The 21,136-nt window shown below is 38.1% G+C and overlaps 2 long non-coding RNA genes across 2 annotated transcripts; both read right to left on the reverse strand.

The window, feature by feature from the left end:
* Positions 1–12,186: 12,186 nt before the first annotated feature.
* Positions 12,187–13,931, reverse strand: LOC110874575. The gene is made up of 3 exons (XR_002556062.2): positions 13,780–13,931; positions 13,200–13,266; positions 12,187–12,406 (listed from the first exon to the last, which is right to left on the reverse strand). It is a non-coding gene; the product is annotated as an uncharacterized LOC110874575 (long non-coding RNA).
* A 5,020-nt stretch (positions 13,932–18,951) lies between these two features.
* LOC110874574 lies at positions 18,952–20,667 on the reverse strand. The gene is made up of 3 exons (XR_002556061.2): positions 20,525–20,667; positions 19,945–20,011; positions 18,952–19,151 (listed from the first exon to the last, which is right to left on the reverse strand). It is a non-coding gene; the product is annotated as an uncharacterized LOC110874574 (long non-coding RNA).
* Positions 20,668–21,136: the final 469 nt, after the last annotated feature.

Raw genomic sequence — 21,136 nt, forward strand, 5'->3', positions numbered from 1 at the left:
TACAAGTGGAGATATATCAACAAGATAGGAGTGATTTCCTTACCTTGACGATTAACTTCACTTCTTTTTCTTATCTTACAACGACCTCGCCAATGGGTTAGGGGTGATTCCCTTACCTAAGTGATCGTTACCGAAACTTTCTTTTAATAGATTATATTATGTAAACACGATCATGTTTATATCTAAATCATTTATCATTAGTCAAACCTTTAATTATTTCCAAATGCATTACTTATATAAAGGAATTTCTTACCCTACCATCTATTTTCATATAGCTCACATACACAAAATTCTTAACTTTTTCGTAGATGCTTGTTCTTCAATATTCAAAATTTTTACGAAGTGCTACTCATCAACTTAGTCAGTCTAATAAATCCATTGCCCATGAAATCTCGTATTCAACGTAATTATTAAAACACGCTCACCTCACTACATTAAACTAGAGATTTTTATTTTCAATTGGTATCAATCAATCTTTTTTCGCACACACATATAAAATATTACAAATATTATTCAATCATTTACTAAAACTTCTTTCAAAATCAATAAGACATTTTATTTCAAACATTTTTTTTTCAACAGTCACTAAGTTCGTATACCAAAATCCTCTTTCAAGAACCAACGTTTTTCACGAGAACCTCTAAACTCCGAATTTCTTCGTTAATGAAAAGATTATTTAAAACGATGCAATCTTATTTACTTCTAGAACCTTTTCAACCATTATTCAATACGTTAATCGAATTTAAAACACGTGGGCAAGGAATCTTCATAAGGACCGACAATTTTCAACATATGTAAATTCTTTTAAAACAAGAGTAGCATTTCCATTCTTTTTACAAAGTGCGTTTCACATAACCAATAGATGTTTTATATCCTCTTTACAACCACAAACTAAATTCTACGTACCATGCCAACTCAACCTATTTTGATTCAATAAACTTCACGTTTTGCTCAAACCATTATACATACATAACATTTTACACGTTTTAGTCAATAACTCACAACAATCTCACGCGTGTCACTCGTTCCATTCTTCTTTCATACTCAAAACTCTTAGTCTTTTACGCGCATAAACTCGTATACTTCGATTTATACTATAAACAAAATCATTATTTCCTACATCCATACTTATACATTTTATGTCTACACTTATATTTATACTTACACATTTATGTTTACAATTCAAAATTCATACATTTGCGTTTATAACCTCACATATGCAATTTCGTTTGTATCTATATCCATACCCATATACACATTCATGCTCACTGGTACTAGTATTCATTTTCCCCCGTTTACGTTATTACCAATGTTCACATTCATATTGACACTCGTATATTTTTTTTTCTCATACTTAAACATGTTTTACACCTATAGTCATATTCACATTCATCTCATACATTTCACCTACACCAACACTTATACAATTATGGTTACACTACTATTCACAATCATGTGTTACTCATATTTACTCGATTATGCTTACACTTATCTCCATGTTCATACACTTTGTTCATGCTTATACAATTATTCCTACACTTATATTCATACTCATACATTTTATTCATACTCGAACATTCATGTTACACCCTTATATTCACATTCATATACATGCATCTTATGATCATACTTATACCTATACTCGTATTCATGCTCAAAAGTTGCGTATTCATACTTACCCTCTTATTCGCACTCGTACTCGTGTTTATACTCTCACTTATACGATTTATGTTATACTCGTGCTTACATTTATACTCTTATTTATACGATTTATGTTTAGACTCACGTTCGTTTGTTTATGCTCAAAGTTGTACTCACATATATACTCATTTTTCATACGTGTTATGCTTATACTTGTGCTCATACTCTTGTCATGCTTTTTGTGCTTATGCTCACATGCATATTCATATTTAAACATATACTGTGCTCATGCTTTCTTCATAATTTATACTTTCGCACCTATATGGGAGCGAAACCCGAGGGATTCGCTTACGTTGGTCTTATACTATTTGGAACACGAACATGCTTATATGCTACATTTCTATACACATAAAATCTTATTTTCATAATTTATGTATACCCTAATTCATACGCAACTAGTACAAGCTATGCGGATTATGCGACAATCAGTATAATCGCGGGTGCACACGGGATTATAGTAATAAGCGCATGAAAACCATAGAGTGTACTACTGCGTATGGTAGAAACACGGAACGTAACATGACACCGAATACGAGACGGGCGTAATATGGTCAAAACATGGTAGATACGCCGCTGGTACATCCTATATATATATGTTCTCACCATGTTACCAAACTCTCGTAAAACGTGCCATGAGAAATTCAGTGTTTTGCAGACCCTTTGACCTAATAAAACCTTTAAACAACTCACAAACGCATTATATCCGATTATCCACGACGAGACTTCATTCTTAACACACTACTTTTGTCTATCCGATATTTACGCTATTCTCATAATCGCATTCGTTTATTAAATCAATCATTTACTGTTATACTCCCATTATTCTCCATCTTTTATATGAACCCCGTTCGTAATCAAGTCTATTTAAACGTTCGAATCCTAATCTACGTCCTTGATTTTGAAACTACCTCGCTATTCTTTATTCTTCTGCAAACACCCGTAGTTGGTCGTTACCTCGAAAACCATTTTTGTATGCTAAATTTTCCCTTTTAAATGCGACACTTTTATATTTATACCTCTCCAAGTTGATTCAAAACTGTGTAAACTCTCACACGTGCACGCTTTTACTTATGCTGAATGTCTCGATTCTTTTAGTTAAAATGCTTTTCTCCAAGGTCTTCCTCTTGAATAAATTTCGGGACGAAATTTCCTAAAGAAGGGGAGACTGTAACGCTCCGCGTTTCCATGACCTTCCTAATTTAGAAATCGAGACTTAAAAATCTATTTTAGAAGCTTGCCTCTTGCAAATCATAATCCGTCGTATCGTCGGAAATCTTTTATCTTTATTTATTTATTTATTTATTTAATTTGTTATAAATATGGTTAACTTTTTTTTATTGTTTAATTAATTAAATTAATTAAGTTTACGATTTAAAAGGTTTATTTTCATAATAATCTAGTTAGTCTCGTTAAATTTTAAAGTGATTAATATAAACTAACCCAGTTAGTTATTGGAATCAAACTTAAACGAAGTTAATTTAACCATTTAATTAACTCCTTAAACTTGAGGGTCTAATTGTGTAATTACTGAAAGTATAAAAGGGTTCCTAAACCCTAAATTTTTAAAACTCATCAGGCGCCCCCCTTTCTCTCCCGCTACTCCGATCGCCGGAGCGAACTCCGACCGTTTCCGGTCAAACTTCAACACCCCTCCTTCTGCTCCGACACGACACCCACCTGTACACTCTTCCTCTCTCTCGCATAAAACGGTCGCCGGAGACCAAGTCAGGCGCCGTTATGGCGGCTCTCCGACCACACACCACAGCCCCCCTCGGTTCGCCGACAACACCCCCCCTCTTCGTCTTCTTCGTAACCTTCGACGGTTCTGGTAAGCCGACTCCTTGTTTAGATTCGGATCCCATCCTGGTTCGGGTTCCGTCACTGGGTTTTGGTTCTTCGGTTCAGGTCACAGCAGTGGCGGTGGTTCAACGAGTCGGGTTTCACGAACGGGCTGTTCAGTTTCGGGTCGTACAAACCCCGGTCAACATCAGTTTCGGTTCACACAATTCAGGTCCGGCCAACCGTTGTCAGCACGAGATTCAGCTCGGGTCAAGTTGAAGCTCGAGTCAGCAAGTTAACTCGTTTCAGGTTCGGCTCAGGTCATGTTCTGTTACAGTTCGAGTTCGCAGCATGCTCGGCTCGGGTTGTTGTTCCATTACGTTTCGGGTCAGTTGTCGGGTTGGTGCGGCATGTTCGGGTCAGCCGCGGTCAACCACGGGTCAGCGGTTTGAGGGATGGTTCAGTCAAAACTGGTCAAATCTGGTCAACTTAAGTTAAACAGTCAACATGGGTTTCGAGCCCTACCTCGTTTCAGTCGCGGTTTAGATTCGCGTTTGAATTCGTGTTCGGTATACCTTCTTTTCGTTAATCAATTGTTATGCATTATCTTTTACTCTCGACATTATTCTTGTTCCAACTAACAGTTTATGTGCGTAACAATTAAATCTGCGAGTTATTTACCATAACGGTTTATAAATTAGTAATCGTCAAACCCTTCAAAGGTATTCGCATATTGTTATCATCGTATTATTGAAATGTTGATAAATTGTTGAATTTTGAACATGTAAATCGACAACTTGTGTTGTCGGGATCGTCAAAAAACAGAGGAAACTCTGCCCGTTTTTCGTAAAATCCACAAACAATACGTATATAATTTCAAAACGATTTCTTTTATTCTTTTTTTGATTCGTTTTCTTTATAACCAAATCTCTAAATTAATAGCATGAATTCTTTTATAACAATATTTTTTTATATATATCAAGACAATATTATATACGAATTCCAAATTTTGCAAAAACATAAATATTAGGATTATTTATTTTTTTTTAACCTAATAAATAATAACGAGTTCGCGATATTTTAAACATCTAGGATAACACTCTCGTTCGTTCTCTTGGACTCCCATTTACTCATGCACCGTCGTTTGCCCATATAGGGTGACCTCGGTGTTCCATCCTCCAAATCTTTTACGCTCGTCAACACTTGGATAATCGGAAGACTTAGCAATTAAGTGAGTATACTCGAACCCATTTTTACTTTTAAACACTTTGGGTGCAACATGTATTCTATATTAAACGCACGTGACACTTGAAACTTAATTGAAACATGCTCTATCCTTTTAAACATGAAACATGAAACTTGTGATACTTGAGACTATTTTGTGCTATGTGAACGTTTAATCCCTGTGTGTAGTTCCGCCTTAACAATAGTAGCGCTATAGGGGCAATGCACCTCCCCCATTTGTAGTCGAGGGGTATTGTTAGGAGGAGACATATTAACCTCCCGTGAAACTTTGGGTTAAGTACTTTAACGCATTGGAAACTTGGGCTATCACTTGGACTGCGTGAACTAGCATGGCTGAAACTATTTTATTATGTTCATGTTGGATTTGAGCCTTTTTATTCTATTATGCTATGTAAACAAACTTGTATACTCGCTCTTTGCTTTTGCATTGAACTCTATTTTAATACATGTTGCAGGTTAATTATCGAGATGATATTCAAGACGAAACAAGATTTAGGGTGGACTAGATACACACCTAGATTAATCTATCTTTTATTGTTATGTTACGTTATGAAACAATGTTGTTATTTCTTTTTGAATCTTGTATGACATTTAGTATTGCAATGAAATTTGAATTTAATTAAATATTGTCACATAGTGTTATGACGTTTCTTGCAATCTATACACACTTCGTCTCATCCCGATGTTTCCGCCATCGGTTGGGGTGTGACAGTAAGTATCATAACCCCTGGATACGTATTAGATACTCTGCCCGATTGATCTAGGGTTCCGTAACGGCTGTCGTGGTTCTACCCGACGTAGTCGTTGGAATACCGTCTCCGGGGGGGGGGGGTATTACTAATGTTAAAATGGGTTACTATACTAACACACGTGCATTTGTGTAATTTATAGATTATTCCCAGGAAATCATTACTGAAAACCCTAAAACAGCAATGTGAGTAATCTCCTTTTTGTAAACATTTTTTACAAAACCTTAACTATTTTACAATGCAATTTAGCAGTGATTGAGTCTTTGTAATTCTACAATTACTGCCGGTATGTTGGGGTTTTGTATACAAAATGTGAGTAACGTTACCATTGGACGAAGAGTTAGCCAATGTGTAATATGACCCACAAGTCAGGATTGTCAGTACTGAATGAGTAATTGGGTAGATATAAACATTGTAATCGCCCTCAATACTGTTTAAATTAAATTAATATTTCTTGATTAAACTGGGATTCACTCACCAGTATTTCCCACTGACAAAATGTTTTTAAAACGCGTTTCAGGTAACACAATGTGAAAGCCAAATAGAAGCCAGCTGGACAACACTGAAGGCTTGGAAAAGTGGCTATAAAAGTTACCTAAATAAAAGAAAGCGTTTATTTCAATAAAGTGGGATTTATCCGTGTAAATCAGTTTGTAATAAAAACTTGGGTTTTACTCATGTGTTTAATATTAAAAGAAGGTGGTTTACTCTGATTTAATATTTCCTAACTACGGTCCTGATGAAAATTTCCGCTGCCAAATAAGTAATAACGTGATACCACCGAAACTGGCTCGCGACCGCCATTCCCGGGATTTAGGGATCGGGGGTTGTGACAGAAGGTGGTATCAGAGCTATGCCACTGATTCAGCCACAGAAGTGTTCTGCTGACATCAAAATTCAAAATGTTAGGAAATTACAGAAATACGTGCATAATTGTATTTTCTTGTTATGTGTTATCTGACTATCTGTTAGTTTACAGTATGAGCGACCAAGGACCATCTGACGCGTATCGTCAATTGTCTGGTTCGCCTAGAAGCGAAGGCACCCCCTCTTCTCAGCCTGCCCTCTCAGGGTACTCTGCTGATATGGAAGAAGGAATCTTTGTGTTTAAGGCTCAGTCTGAAGAGCCATTTCCTCAGAAAAAGAGGGGATGGTTCAGTAGGGGAGCACACGAGTGTAGGAAACGTATAAAAAAGTTGCAGGAACAGCGAGTGTTAGCCGCAGCTAAAAGAGAAACTGATGCCTATGCCCAGGATATGCTCAATAGGGGTATATCCAATATCCACATTTTAGCAACCACTGCAGCTGACCCAAACTTGGAACAAATGCTAGCACCCCAACCACAACTCCCAAATCCTGATCAGCCCATGGAAATAGAAAACCCTGAAAACCAAGTGGAAATGCCTGATTACAACCCGGAGGAGATACCTAGGGTACCTGCACCAAATCCCCTAGACCCAAACAATTACGACCCCTGGTGGGACGATGTTAGGGACTATATGCAACAAAACCCGATACAGGAAAATGTGTCGATACCCAACTTAGGAGCCTACCCAGGGTTAGATCCTCAAGATCCCTATTACATTAACGATGCATACATAGGGAGATCTTAGAAAACCCTTACCCATACCAAGCCCCGTACCAGGAACCCGCACCCCAGATTCCAAACCCAGTCCTAGAACCTGCACCCCCAATGAGTGCAGAAAATGTACAAGAACTTAGGACTTTCGGTGAGGAAATTTTAGAAAGCAGTGAGAGAATGAGACAGGTGGGAGAGCGTCTCGTATGGAAATACGACGAGCGCAATATGGATTTTTGGATAAATCCATATCAGTAAATGTGATGGTAGAAACGGTAGTAGTAATAATAATAATAAACTAATAATAATATATGTGTGTATGTGTTAGAAAAAAAAAACTACGGATGCATACTATTAGTATTGTAGCTTTACATTTCAGTCGGTATTGTAATTTTAATTTCTGTACTGGTGTGTAATGATGCATACTATATGAATAGAGTAAAAGTCGCAATGCTCGACGCTTTTGATTAAAAGTGCGTGTCATGTGATTGGCTATATTCAAATATTATTTGTGATATTAATATTTGGTAAATGTTTAAAATTCAGATGGCCGACGAGGGAAATCAAGATAATCTGAATAACGATAACCAGAGTAACAATAACGTGGTTAACGAGAATCCGAACAACAATAACAATGGAAACCAAATGGATAATAGTGTCGTTCAACACATAGTGGCCCAAGGAATTATAGATGCAATGCCATTTATTATTCAAACGGTTCAAGAAGCGAATAATAAAAGTAAGCATAGTAGTAAGCGACCAAGTGAACCGGAACACAGCGTGAACAATGGACTCGTACTTCAAGCGCCTATTCCCAAAAGAAGAAGAACCATGCCATATGGTTGTTCTTACAAAGAATTCTGGTCCTGCAAACCAATAGAATTCTCGGGCAATGAAGGACCCATTGCAGCTTTACGCTGGATAGAGAAAACTGAGGCTGTTCTGAAAATAAGCAAGTGTGCTGAAGAAGATAAGATAATGTTTGCTTCCAATTTGTTTAAGAATGCAGCCCTAGAATGGTGGAACACTATCCTCCAGTCAAGAGGAAGTGATAGGATTTATAACATGGAATGGGAAGAGTTCAAAAATATGGTAGAAAGGAAGTTCTGCCCTCCCAATGAAAAGGAACAGATAGCAAATAAGTTTCTGAATCTTAGAATGACCGGGGTAGACAGTAAGGGTTACACTACCACATTCTTTGAATATGCTAGAATAGTACCAACCCTTGCATCACCTGAACCGGTACTAATCTCCCGTTATATCTGGGGATTAATTGGAGAGATTAGACATGTAGTCAAGGCAGCTAGACCCCAAACCATAGAAGAAACCGTAGAAGTAGCCAATACCTTGACTGATGAACTGATACGAACTAGAGAAGAAGACCAGAAGAGAAACTTATCCCAAAGGCTTACTCAAGAATTCCGTTCTGGGAATTACAATCGTAAAAATGTAGGGTCTACATCTGCACTTTATTGCAAGTATTGCAAAAGGAAGCATTCTGGAAAATGCTCCATATATTGCAATTTTTGCAAAATGTCAGGTCACAAGGAAGAAGACTGCAGGAGGAAAGCCAACAACCGAGTATGCTTCAATTGTGGAGAAAAAGGTCACATCAAGCCAAACTGCCCAAAATTGACTCCAGCTGCAAACAACAAGAACCCTAAAAATGCTAGAGCATTTGTTCTAACTGCGGATGAAGCCAAGATGATTCCAGATGTCATTGCTGGTACGTTTTTAGTTAATGATATTTTTGCTAAAGTATTATTTGACTCTGGTGCAAACCAAAGTTTCATTAATACTTCGTTTTGCAAACTCCTAAATCAATCATTAACTAAACTACCACAAGAATGTCTCGTAGAGACCGCAAATGGATAAACCATTAGGATTTCCGAAATCTTGCAGGGAGCAAGAATAGAAATTTTTAATCAGAAGTTTATTGCAAACCTTTACCCAATGAATCTGGATGGATTCGATGTTGTGTTAGGAATGGATTGGTTAATAGCCAATAAAGCCAGTATTTTATGTGACCAAAAGTTAATTCAAGTCAATTCACCAAGGGGTGAAAAGATCACAATTAAAGGAGATAAGCCATCTAGATCCACTAAATTCATCTCTGTGATGAAAACTGCAAGTTATATAAGAAAAGGATCTATAGTGTATTTGATTTCTATAATCACTAACACTAAAGGAAAAGAATTAAAAGACATTCTAGTAGTGTCCCAATTTTCAGATGTCTTTCCAGAAGAATTGCCAGGACTACCGCCAGACAGGGAAGTTGAATTCAGAATCCATCTGCTACCAGGGACAGCCCCGATTGCCAAAGCACCTTACCGTTTGGCACCCGCCGAAATGCAGGAACTGAAGAATCAATTAGACGAATTATTGGAGAAAGGATTCATACAGTCAAGCTCATCGCCATGGGGAGCACCGATATTGTTTGTTAAAAAGAAGGACGGATCAATGCGTATGTGCATTGACTACCGTGAATTGAACAAAGTCACAATTAAGAATCGGTATCCATTGCCGAGAATCGATGATCTATTCGATCAACTTCAAGGAGCTCGATTTTTCTCTAAAATCGATTTAAGATCAGGATATCATCAATTAAAGGTACAGGAAGAGGACATCCTAAAACCGCATTCAGAACGAGGTATGGTCATTATGAATTTACTGTCATGCCATTTGGTTTAACCAATGCCCCATCCGCATTTATGGACATGATGAACCGAATATGTAAACCATATTTGGATAAATTCATAATTGTCTTCCTAGATGATATTCTAATTTACTCTAAAAGCAAAGAGGAGCATGCAAAGCACTTGCACTTACTTTTAAGTTTATTAAGAAAGGAAAAGCTTTATGCTAAGTTTTCAAAGTGCGAGTTTTGGTTAGAACAGGTACAATTTCTTGGACATTTAGTGAATCATGAAGGAATTGATGTAGATCCAACAAAGATAGAGGCAATTATCAAATGGAAAACCCCTGAGTCACCAACTGAGGTTAGAAGTTTCTTAGGATTGGCCGGTTATTAAAGGAGATTTATTCGAGATTTTTCTAGAATAGCCATTCCTTTAACTAAGTTAACCTGTAAATCTATTAAGTTTGAATGGGGACCAAAACAAGAAGAAGCTTTTAGAATCCTTAAGCAAAGATTAACCCATGCACCCATACTAGCATTACCAGAAGGAACTGAAGACTTTATAGTCTATTGTGATGCTTCTAAGTTAGGTTATGGATGTGTATTGATGCAACGTCAAAAGGTTATAGCTTATGCATCTAGACAGCTTAAGAATCATGAAGAGAATTATTCAACCCATGATTTGGAATTAGGAGCTATAATTTTTGCCCTTAAAATTTGGAGACATTATCTTTATGGTAGTAAGTTTACCGTATTCACAGATCATAAGAGTTTAAGATATGTTTTCGGGCAAAAAGAGTTGAATATGAGACAAAGACGCTGGATGGAATTGCTTAGCGATTATGATTGTGATATCCAGTATCATGCAGGAAAAGCCAATGTGGTGGCTGATGCTTTAAGTCGAAAGTATCATGAAAAGCCAAAAAGGGTACGTTCTCTTAAATTAAATCTACAGGTAGATTTAAACAATCAGATTAGAAAAGCACAAGAATCAGTAATCAAGGAAGATACTGAAAAATTAAAAGGAATGATTAAGGAATTAGAACAAGGAACAGATGGAATTCGGAGGTTCCATAAAAAGAGAATTTGGATACCTAAATTAGGAAACTTACTCCACCGTATATTAGAAGAAGCCCATAAATCTAAATATACGATGCATCCAGGAAATGATAAAATGTACCAGGATTTAAGGAAAAATTTCTGGTGGATAGGAATGAAAAAGGATATAGCAGCGTATGTTTCTAAATGTTTAACTTGTTCCCAAGTCAAAGCTGAACACCAGAAACCCTCAGGATTGTTACAACAATTAGAAATGCCAGTTTGGAAATGGGAATTTATAACAATGGATTTTGTTACCAAATTACCCAAAACAAGAAAAGGTAATAATACAATCTGGGTGATTGTAGATAGGCTAACCAAGTCAGCTCATTTCTTACCAATGAAGGAAACCTTTAACATGGAACAATTAGCTAAGTTATATGTAAATGAAATTGTTTCATTACATGGAATACCTTTATCAATTATTTCTGATAGGGATAGCCGTTTTACCTCTCATTTTTGGTCAAGTTTCCAAAAAGCAATGGGAACCAAGCTGAATCTAAGCACCGCTTACCATCCTCAAACAGACGGGCAAAGTGAAAGGACAATTCAGACCATGGAAGACATGCTTAGAGCTTGTGTAATTGATCTCGGAGGTAATTGGGATGATCACTTACCTTTGATAGAATTTTCTTATAATAACAGTTATCACACAAGTATCAATGCTGCACCATTCGAAGCACTTTATGGACGAAAGTGCAGAACCCCAGTTTGTTGGGCAGAAATTGGGGAAAAGTAACTATCTGGACCCGAGATAGTACAAGAAACTACTAACAAAATTATTCAAGTCAAGGAACGACTGAAAGCAGCACGTGATCGACAGAAGAGCTACGCTGACAACAGACGTAAACCATTAGAATTTCAGGTAGGTGACAAAGTATTGTTAAAAGTTTCACCTTGGAAAGGAGTGGTAAGATTCATCAAAAGAGGAAAGCTAAGTCCCAGGTATATTGGACCCTTTGAAATTATTAGAAGAATAGGACCTGTAGCCTATCAGCTACAACTGCCAGAGGAAATGGCAGGAATACATGATGTATTTCATGTATCTAATCTCAAAAAGTGTTTAGCTAACGAATCACTCGTAATACCTCTCAAGGATATAAAGGTAAATGAACAACTCAAGTTTGTAGAAAGGCCTCTACAGATTGAAGATAGAAAAATTAAGAATCGGAAGCACAAGAGACTAGTTTTGGTCAAAGTAAAGTGGGACTCCAGAAGAGGACCTGAGTACACATGGGAGATTGAATCAGAAATGCAAAAGAAATATCCGCACTTGTTCCAGTAGATCTCGAGGACGAGCTCTAAAACAAGGTGGGGAGGATATAACAACCCTAACGTAAACTGACACTGTAAGACCCAGTTTATATTACCAGAATTAACAACATAAAAACCATGCATTTAACGCCAAAATGACGACTTAACAAAAACTTTCATCATTTAAACCCAAAACTAAACACAACATACATGTATTGTTGTTACAAACCACATTCAAGACGGTAACTACCATTAGTTGACATAGTTTTTAAAACAAAAGTTCGGATGCGGAAGCGTTCTAAAAATGTGTGTTCGGTTCGACTCGCTTGCTTGATCTTCATCCTTTACTTGGGTACCTGAGAACTAACATTTTAAACAAGCATTAGCACTATCACTCTTGGAAATTTACGTATTCGAATCAGGTCCGAACACTGGTTCGAGAAAATGATCAAAACAAATTTTATCAAACAGGGCTCCACCGTAATTTACGGTGTCACCGTAAATTACGGTGGTTTCTGGGCATTTGGGGCCTACCGTAACTCAGTAGGAATCCACCGTAAAAGAATTGCAGGCCACCGTAAATTACGGTACTATCGTAATTTACGGTAGACCCTGCACGAAACTCCCTTGTTTAAAATGCAGTTTTCTTGCTGATTCATTATGAGTCGAAACAACATAATTTCACATAAATCGCTAAGCGGCTAGGCTAATACTTCATACTTGTGTTTTGTTTATAACATTACTCAACTATTTCTTAATCGAGCTTGTTTACGGGAACTAACTTACACGCTAAATTACAAGACTTCTAGTTAATTGTTTGTTCTATTATCATGCATCCAATCCAAACCTTAACTCCTATAATAAGAACAAGGCTTTTAAATTTGTCTATGGTGTTCGCTACACGGCCTACACCTCATGTAATATTCGCACAATATAATAAAGTCATGCTTCGTGTTTATTACCAAAACTTGTTTGACCCGTTTAGGTGCTGAGATTAAACACCTTACGGACGCTCAATTTCATGTTTATAACTTGTTTAAGGCAATAGCCAAATTCATGACATAATGGAAATTCTTGGTCATCATGCTTTCTTTCCTTTTAAGCAACACATAAAGCTAATAATATGTATAATGTAATGAAACGATAAATTTCATACCTTTAGAGCGCGCCTTTTCCTCGTGAATCCCCTCCGGCTTGCCCGCTAGAGGAACCGGACTCTTTGCCTAGAAAATTCAGTTTTTAACATGTTTAGAATCATTTTCATGACCATTTTCACATCAATTATGGACCATTATCAAATCTGTGTTTTTATCCAAATTTCACATTTAATCCTCACTTAGGCATTTCAACAAACACCTAGTGGGTCAGATTTTTCTACATTAAAAAACAAGTTCGTGACTTGCGATTCAACATCTAATTTCACTATAATAGTAATTTTTTGCATGCATCTTGACATCATCTTTTCAGAACTTATTTCCTAATTTTCAGATTATGCAAAACAAGAGTTATAATTTCAGCATTAAACAAGCTTCTTAAAGTTCTCTAATCACCTACAATGGTGATTATGTAACCCTACAAGTATCATACAAGGTTATGTCAAGAAATCATCTAGGGTTTGATCCTAAACCTCATACTCCTTCTAATTTCAGCCATGCATCAACAATCAAGCTGAATTTCTCATGCTTCACAATTAACCTAGAATTTGTGATGTAACAAAATTACTGAATTTCACATACCTTTTGATCCTTACAACGAGGTGTTTACTAATATGTGATTAGAGCTCGATTTGGAACTGATTTGGGGCTTCAATTGAAGGGATTTTGCTTGAGTTAGGGTTTGGAAATGGGGATGTCGCCCCCCTGCTTGTTTCTTGATCGACCAGACTCCCAATTTGGGAGGTTTGGTTTATTTTGTTACTATTAGTAACATAACTTTGAGTTTTGACAAGTTTAGTCCCTTTAACTATGATTTTCTCTAGTTTTAATTGTTTTAACCATAACATGCATTAATTCAAGACTTTGAATTTAACTAGGTTAAATTCCTAGTTGGTAAACTCTTGTTTATCTATTCTTTGAACTTTATAATATACGGGTTTATGTTTTTGGGGTGTTACAAGTCCACCCCCCTTAAAAGGGTTTCGTCCCCGAAACCGAATTACGTACCAAATAATGTAGGGTAGAGACGCCGCATCTCCTCTTCGGGTTCCCAAGTAGTGTCTGACCCTTTTCTGTGGTCCCATTTGACCTTGACTTGATTTATCACTTTGTTCCTCAAGCTTTTCTCTTTACGATCTAAAATCGCAATCGGTTTTACTGCATAGTTGAGACTGTTATCTACCTCGATATCATCGTAGTGGACATGAGCGGTCTCGTCGGCCAAACATTTTCGGAGATGTGATACGTGGAATGTGTTATGAATCCCACTCATCTCTTCGGGTAATTCAAGTCGATAAGCTACCTTACCAACCCGTTCAATGATTCTAAATGGCCCAATGAATCTCGGGCTTAACTTTCCCCTTTTTCTGAATCTAATAATACCCTTCCATGGGGAAACCTTTAGCATGACCATATCGCCAACCTGAAACTCAATTGGCCTATTTCTTTTATCTGCGTATGCCTTTTGCCGGTCTTGAGCCGCTTTCAAGTGTGCCCGAACTATGTCGATTTTCGCATTTGTAGCTCGGATTATATCAGTTGGTGCTAGCCCTCGCGGACCCACTTCTCCCCAACATACCGGAGTCCGACACTTTCTGCCATATAATAGCTCATACGGGGCCATTTTAATGCTCGCGTGATAGCTATTGTTATATGCGAATTCGACCAAGGGTAAATGGACATCCCAACTACCCCCAAAATCAATAATGCAAGCCCGCAGCATATCACCCAATGTTTGTATTGTTCTTTCACTCTGCCCATCCGTTTGTGGATGATAAGCAGTGCTAAGGAACAATTTAGTTCCCATCTGTTCTTGGAATTCACGCCAGAATTTCGAAGTAAACCGGGTATCTCTGTCTGACACAATGGATATCGGTACCCCATGCCTTGCTATGATTTCATTGGTGTAAACCTCTGACATTTTCTCAGATGTATAAGTCTCACGAATGGGAATAAAGTGAGCGCTTTTAGTTAACCTATCCACGACTACCCAAATAACATCAAAACCACGACTTGTTTTAGGCAGTTTGGTCAATAGGTCCATCGTGATTTGCTCCCATTTCCAAACCGGAATTTCTAACGGTTGGAGTTTTCCATACGGCTTTTGGTGTTCCGCCTTGACTTGTAGGCATGTCAAACACTTTTCCACGTATTTCACAGTGTCCCGCTTCATTCCGGGCCACCAATAGTTTTGCTTTAAGTCATGATACATTTTGGTCGCTCCCGGGTGAATAGAATAACGAGATTTATGAGCTTCATCAAGTAGAAGCTTCTTAACCCCACATGTGTTAGGAACCCAGATTCTATTAAAACGAGTTTTTAGGCCGTGACTGTCCACCTCAAGGTCCTTAATTTGGCCGATAATTCTTTCCTTTTTCCAGTTTTCCGCCTTTACAGCTTCATTCTGTGCTTCTCGAATTCGTTCTAGTAAACTTGAAGTCACAACCAGTTGCATTGATCGTACCCGTATCGGGGTATAATCTGTTTTGCGACTCAGCGCATCGGCAACTACATTGGCCTTACCGGGGTGGTAATGTATTTCGCAATCAAAGTCCTTGACGGTTTCTAACCACCGCCTTTGCCGCATGTTTAATTCCTTCTGGTCGAAGAAATATTTCAAGCTTTTATGGTCGGTAAAGATTGTAAACTTTACTCCGTACAAGTAATGTCTCCATATCTTTAAGGCAAACACCACCGCTGCCAATTCTAAGTCGTGAACCAGATATTTATTTTCATGAATCTTCAATTGCCTCGAGGCGTAGGCGATGACCTTGCCTCGTTGCATTAACACGCATCCGAGCCCCAATTGAGAAGCGTCCGAGTAAACCACCATGTCTTCGGTCCCTTCCGGTAATGTCGGTACCGGAGCGTGGGTCAATTTTTCCTTGAGTGTTTGGAAAGCTTCTTCTTGCTTAATGCCCCACACGAACTTTTCCTCCTTACGAGTTAATTTGGTCAATGGTAAGGCAATTTTGGAGAAATCCTGTATGAATCTCCGATAATATCCTGCAAGCCCTAAAAAGCTTCGGATTTCCGAGGGATTTCTTGGAGGGCTCCATTTCGACACAGCTTCTATCTTGGACGGGTCTACTAGTACTCCATCAGCACTAATAAGATGCCCAAGAAACTGTACCTCCCGTAGCCAGAAGGCACACTTCGTGAATTTTGCATACAACTTTTCTCGTTTGAGGGTGTCTAATATTTCCCGCAAATGACACATGTGCTCGGCCTCGCTCTTTGAGTATATCAAAATGTCGTCGATAAATACAATTACCGACTTATCTAGCATGGGTTTGCAAACCCGGTTCATGAGGTCCATGAAAGCCGCGGGCGCGTTGGTCAATCCGAAAGGCATTACGAGGAATTCATAATGCCCGTACCTCGTATGGAAAGCCGTCTTGGGTACGTCCTCCTCCTTGACTTTCAATTGGTGATAACCGGATCGGAGATCAATTTTGGAAAACCAACTTGCTCCTTGTAGTTGGTCAAATAAATCATCAATTCTTGGGAGCGGGTATCGATTCTTCACCGTGAGTTTGTTTAACTCTCGATAATCGATACACATGCGCATACTGCCGTCCTTCTTCTTCACGAATAAGACTGGTGCGCCCCACGGAGACACACTCGGTCGGATAAACCCCTTGTCAAGAAATTCCTGAATTTGAGACATCAATTCTTGTAACTCCGACGGTGCAAGCCGGTATGGCGCCTTGGCCACGGGTTTTGCGCCCGGAATCAATTCGATTCCGAACTCTACCTCCCGTTCTGGCGGTATCCCCGGTAGTTCTTCCAGGAACACGTCCTCATAATCTCGCACGACTGGTACATCCCCAATTTTGAGGAGTTCTTTTTCCGTTTCGCTTGCATATACCATAAAGGCCTTGCATCCATGTTTCATGAGCTTATGAGCTTCTAGCATTGTGCATATCACTGGGTTACCTCCTTTTTCTCCATATATCGTAACTTGTTTTCCGCTAGGAGACGTTAGCTTTATTTCCTTTCGGAAACAAACCACCTTTGCGTGGTAACGAGATAGCCAATCCATTCCCACTACCACTTGAAATTCTCCCATCGACATCAGGATCAAGTCTATTGTGTATTCCTCGTCATCAATATTCATCGTGCAGTTTTCACATACATCACAGACAATAAAGCTTTTATTATTACCTATCTCTACCTCTAAAGGCATAGGTAATTTTGTTAGAACAAATGAAGGGTGTCGAATAAACCCATATGAAACAAAGGATTTATTCGCACCAGTATCAAATAACACACGTGCGAGAATTGAATTTATAGTGAATGTACCTGAGACCACGTCAGGTTCGACCTTTGCTTCAGTAGCGGTCAATTGAAAAGATCTTGCTTTGGCTTTTGTGGCTTCACCTTTTGAGTCTTGCCCTTCTTTCTTTCCTGCCAATTCTGGGCACTCCGATCTTTTGTGACCCGTTCGGTAACAGTTGTAACAAACGGTCACTTTTTCCGGGCATGATATAGCCATATGTCCCATTTTTCGACATATAGGACAAGGCTTATCTTTGAAGCGACATTCACCCTTATGATTCTTGCCGCAGATTTTGCAACTTGGTGTACCGCCCTTTGCATCTGATTTCTTCGTCGTTTCACTCGTTCTTGCTTTCTTGGTAGGGCTTGGATTTATGTCCTGTGCCCTTCGTTCACCCCGTTCTATACTCTTTTTCAACTCAATCTCCCTTTCCCGAGCGGCATTGACAATCTCGGTAAGGGTCTCATACTTTGAAGGGGTTATGAACTCCCTATATTCTGCGCTTAGCATGTTATGGTAGTAATAAACTTTTTGCTCTTCGTTCGTTATCAGATCGTCACAGAACTTCATTTTGTCCATAAACATCCTCGTGATCTTGTCTATGGATTCACCCTTGTGTCTGAGTTGCATGAACTCTTCCTTGATCTTGTTTATAACCGCTTTGGGGCTATGGTGTTTAAGAAACGACGTCTTAAACTCCTCCCACGTCATGGCCTTGGCCGCTTCGTTTCCAATCTCCTTCTTTTTATTATCCCACCAGTCTTTCCCTCGATATCGCCTATCCATCGCTGACACACGATTGGATCAACCTCCCCATTATATATAGGTGGTTTACAAGCTATGAATTCCTTGTATGAACAAGGTTTTCGTTCCCCAGATTTTTCCTTTGCTAGATTTGAATTATCTTCTAGCTTCTTGATTCTCTCTTCTAGCACTGATAAAACCGTATTTTGGATTTTATCAATGAAGTTCGACAAACTGTTTTCGATCGCCTTTCCAACCTCTTCGGCAATCACTATTCTCATTTGTTCGGTGACTCTTGGCACCACATCACCATCACCTCCGCTTGCCATCTTTGATACTGAAATGTTTACATACATTGTTAAACATTTCATTTGTAATACATGTTTTACTTGTTTTGATTTGATCAAGTTCGTAACTTGACTCAATCATTCTTGTTTCATGCCTTTCTTGTGTTTGAGTGTGCTTACACACTCTTGATTCTATTATTCTTGTTTCATGCTTTTCTTGTGTTTGAGTGTGTTTACACACTCTTTTCCATGCATATTTGTTCGTGAATTATTTTATACTCCTTAAATTTTACTTAAGCAATTACTCTTACCGGATGTTGATCAAGCTTGAACCGAACACTTATTGGCAACCTTAAGCTCTGATTACCAACTTGTAAGACCCAGTTTATATTACCAGAATTAACAACATAAAAACCATGCATTTAATGCCAAAATGACGACTTAACAAAAACTTTCATCGTTTAAACCCAAAACTAAACACAACATACATGTATTGTTGTTACAAACCACATTCAAGACGGTAACTACCATTAGTTGACATAGTTTTTAAAACAAAAGTTCGGATGCGGAAGCGTTCTAAAAATGTGTGTTCGGTTCGACTCGCTTGCTTGATCTTCATCCTTTACTTGGGTACCTGAGAACTAACATTTTAAACAAGCATTAGCACTATCACTCTTGGAAATTTACGTATTCGAATCAGGTCCGAACACTGGTTCGAGAAAATGATCAAAACAAATTTTATCAAACAGGGCTCCACCGTAATTTACGGTGTCACCGTAAATTACGGTGATTTCTGGGCATTTGGGGCCTACCGTAACTCAGTAGGAATCCACCGTAAAAGAATTGCAGGCCACCGTAAATTACGGTACTACCGTAATTTACGGTAGACCCTGCACGAAACTCCCTTGTTTAAAATGCAGTTTTCTTGCTGATTCATTATGAGTCGAAACAGCATAATTTCGCATAAATCGCTAAGCGGCTAGGCTAATACTTCATACTTGTGTTTTGTTTATAACATTACTCAACTATTTCTTAATCGAGCTTGTTTACGGGAACTAACTTACACGCTAAATCACAAGACTTCTAGTTAATTGTTTGTTCTATTATCATGCATCCAATCCAAACCTTAACTCCTATAATAAGAACAAGGCTTTTAAATTTGTCTATGGTGTTCGCTACACGGCCTACACCTCATGTAATATTCGCACAATATAATAAAGTCATGCTTCGTGTTTATTACCAAAACTTGTTTGACCCGTTTAGGTGCTGAGATTAAACACCTTACGGACGCTCAATTTCATGTTTATAACTTGTTTAAGGCAATAGCCAAATTCATGACATAATGGAAATTCTTGGTCATCATGCTTTCTTTCCTTTTAAGCAACGCATAAAGCTAATAATATGTATAATGTAATGAAACGATAAATTTCATACCTTTAGAGCGCGCCTTTTCCTCGTGAATCCCCTCCGGCTTGCCCGCTAGAGGAACCGGACTCTTTGCCTAGAAAATTCAGTTTTTAACATGTTTAGAATCATTTTCATGACCATTTTCACATCAATTATGGACCATTATCAAATCTGCATTTTTATCCAAATTTCACATTTAATCCTCACTTAGGCATTTCAACAAACACCTAGTGGGTCAGATTTTTCTACATTCAAAAACAAGTTCGTGACTTGCGATTCAACATCTAATTTCACTATAATAGTAATTTTTTGCATGCATCTTGACATCATCTTTTCAGAACTTATTTCCTAATTTTCAGATTATGCAAAACAAGAGTTATAATTTCAGCATTAAACAAGCTTCTTAAAGTTCTCTAATCACCTACAATGGTGATTATGTAACCCTACAAGTATCATACAAGGTTATGTCAAGAAATCATCTAGGGTTTGATCCTAAACCTTATACTCCTTCTAATTTCAGCCATGCATCAACAATCAAGCTGAATTTCTCATGCTTCACAATTAACCTAGAATTTGTGATGTAACAAAATTACTGAATTTCACATACCTTTTGATCCTTACAACGAGGTGTTTACTAATATGTGATTAGAGCTCGATTTGGAACTGATTTGGGGCTTCAATTGAAGGGATTTTGCTTGAGTTAGGGTTTGGAAATGGGGATGTCGCCCCCCTGCTTGTTTCTTGATCGACTAGACTCCCAATTTGGGAGGTTTGGTTTATTTTGTTACTATTAGTAACATAACTTTGAGTTTTGACAAGTTTAGTCCCTTTAACTATGATTTTCTCTAGTTTTAATTGTTTTAACCATAACATGCATTAATTCAAGACTTTGAATTTAACTAGGTTAAATTCCTAGTTGGTAAACTCTTGTTTATCTATTCTTTGAACTTTATAATATACGGGTTTATGTTTTTGGGGTGTTACAAGTCCACCCCCCTTAAAAGGGTTTCATCCCCGAAACCGAATTACGTACCAAATAATGTAGGGTAGAGACGCCGCATCTCCTCTTCGGGTTCCCAAGTAGTGTCTGACCCTTTTCTGTGGTCCCATTTGACCTTGACTTGATTTATCACTTTGTTCCTCAAGCTTTTCTCTTTACGATCTAAAATCGCAATCGGTTTTACTGCATAGTTGAGACTGTTATCTACCTCGATATCAT

The sequence above is a fragment of the Helianthus annuus genome, chromosome 9 (assembly GCF_002127325.2).
Source record: "Helianthus annuus cultivar XRQ/B chromosome 9, HanXRQr2.0-SUNRISE, whole genome shotgun sequence".
NCBI lineage: Eukaryota > Viridiplantae > Streptophyta > Magnoliopsida > Asterales > Asteraceae > Helianthus > Helianthus annuus.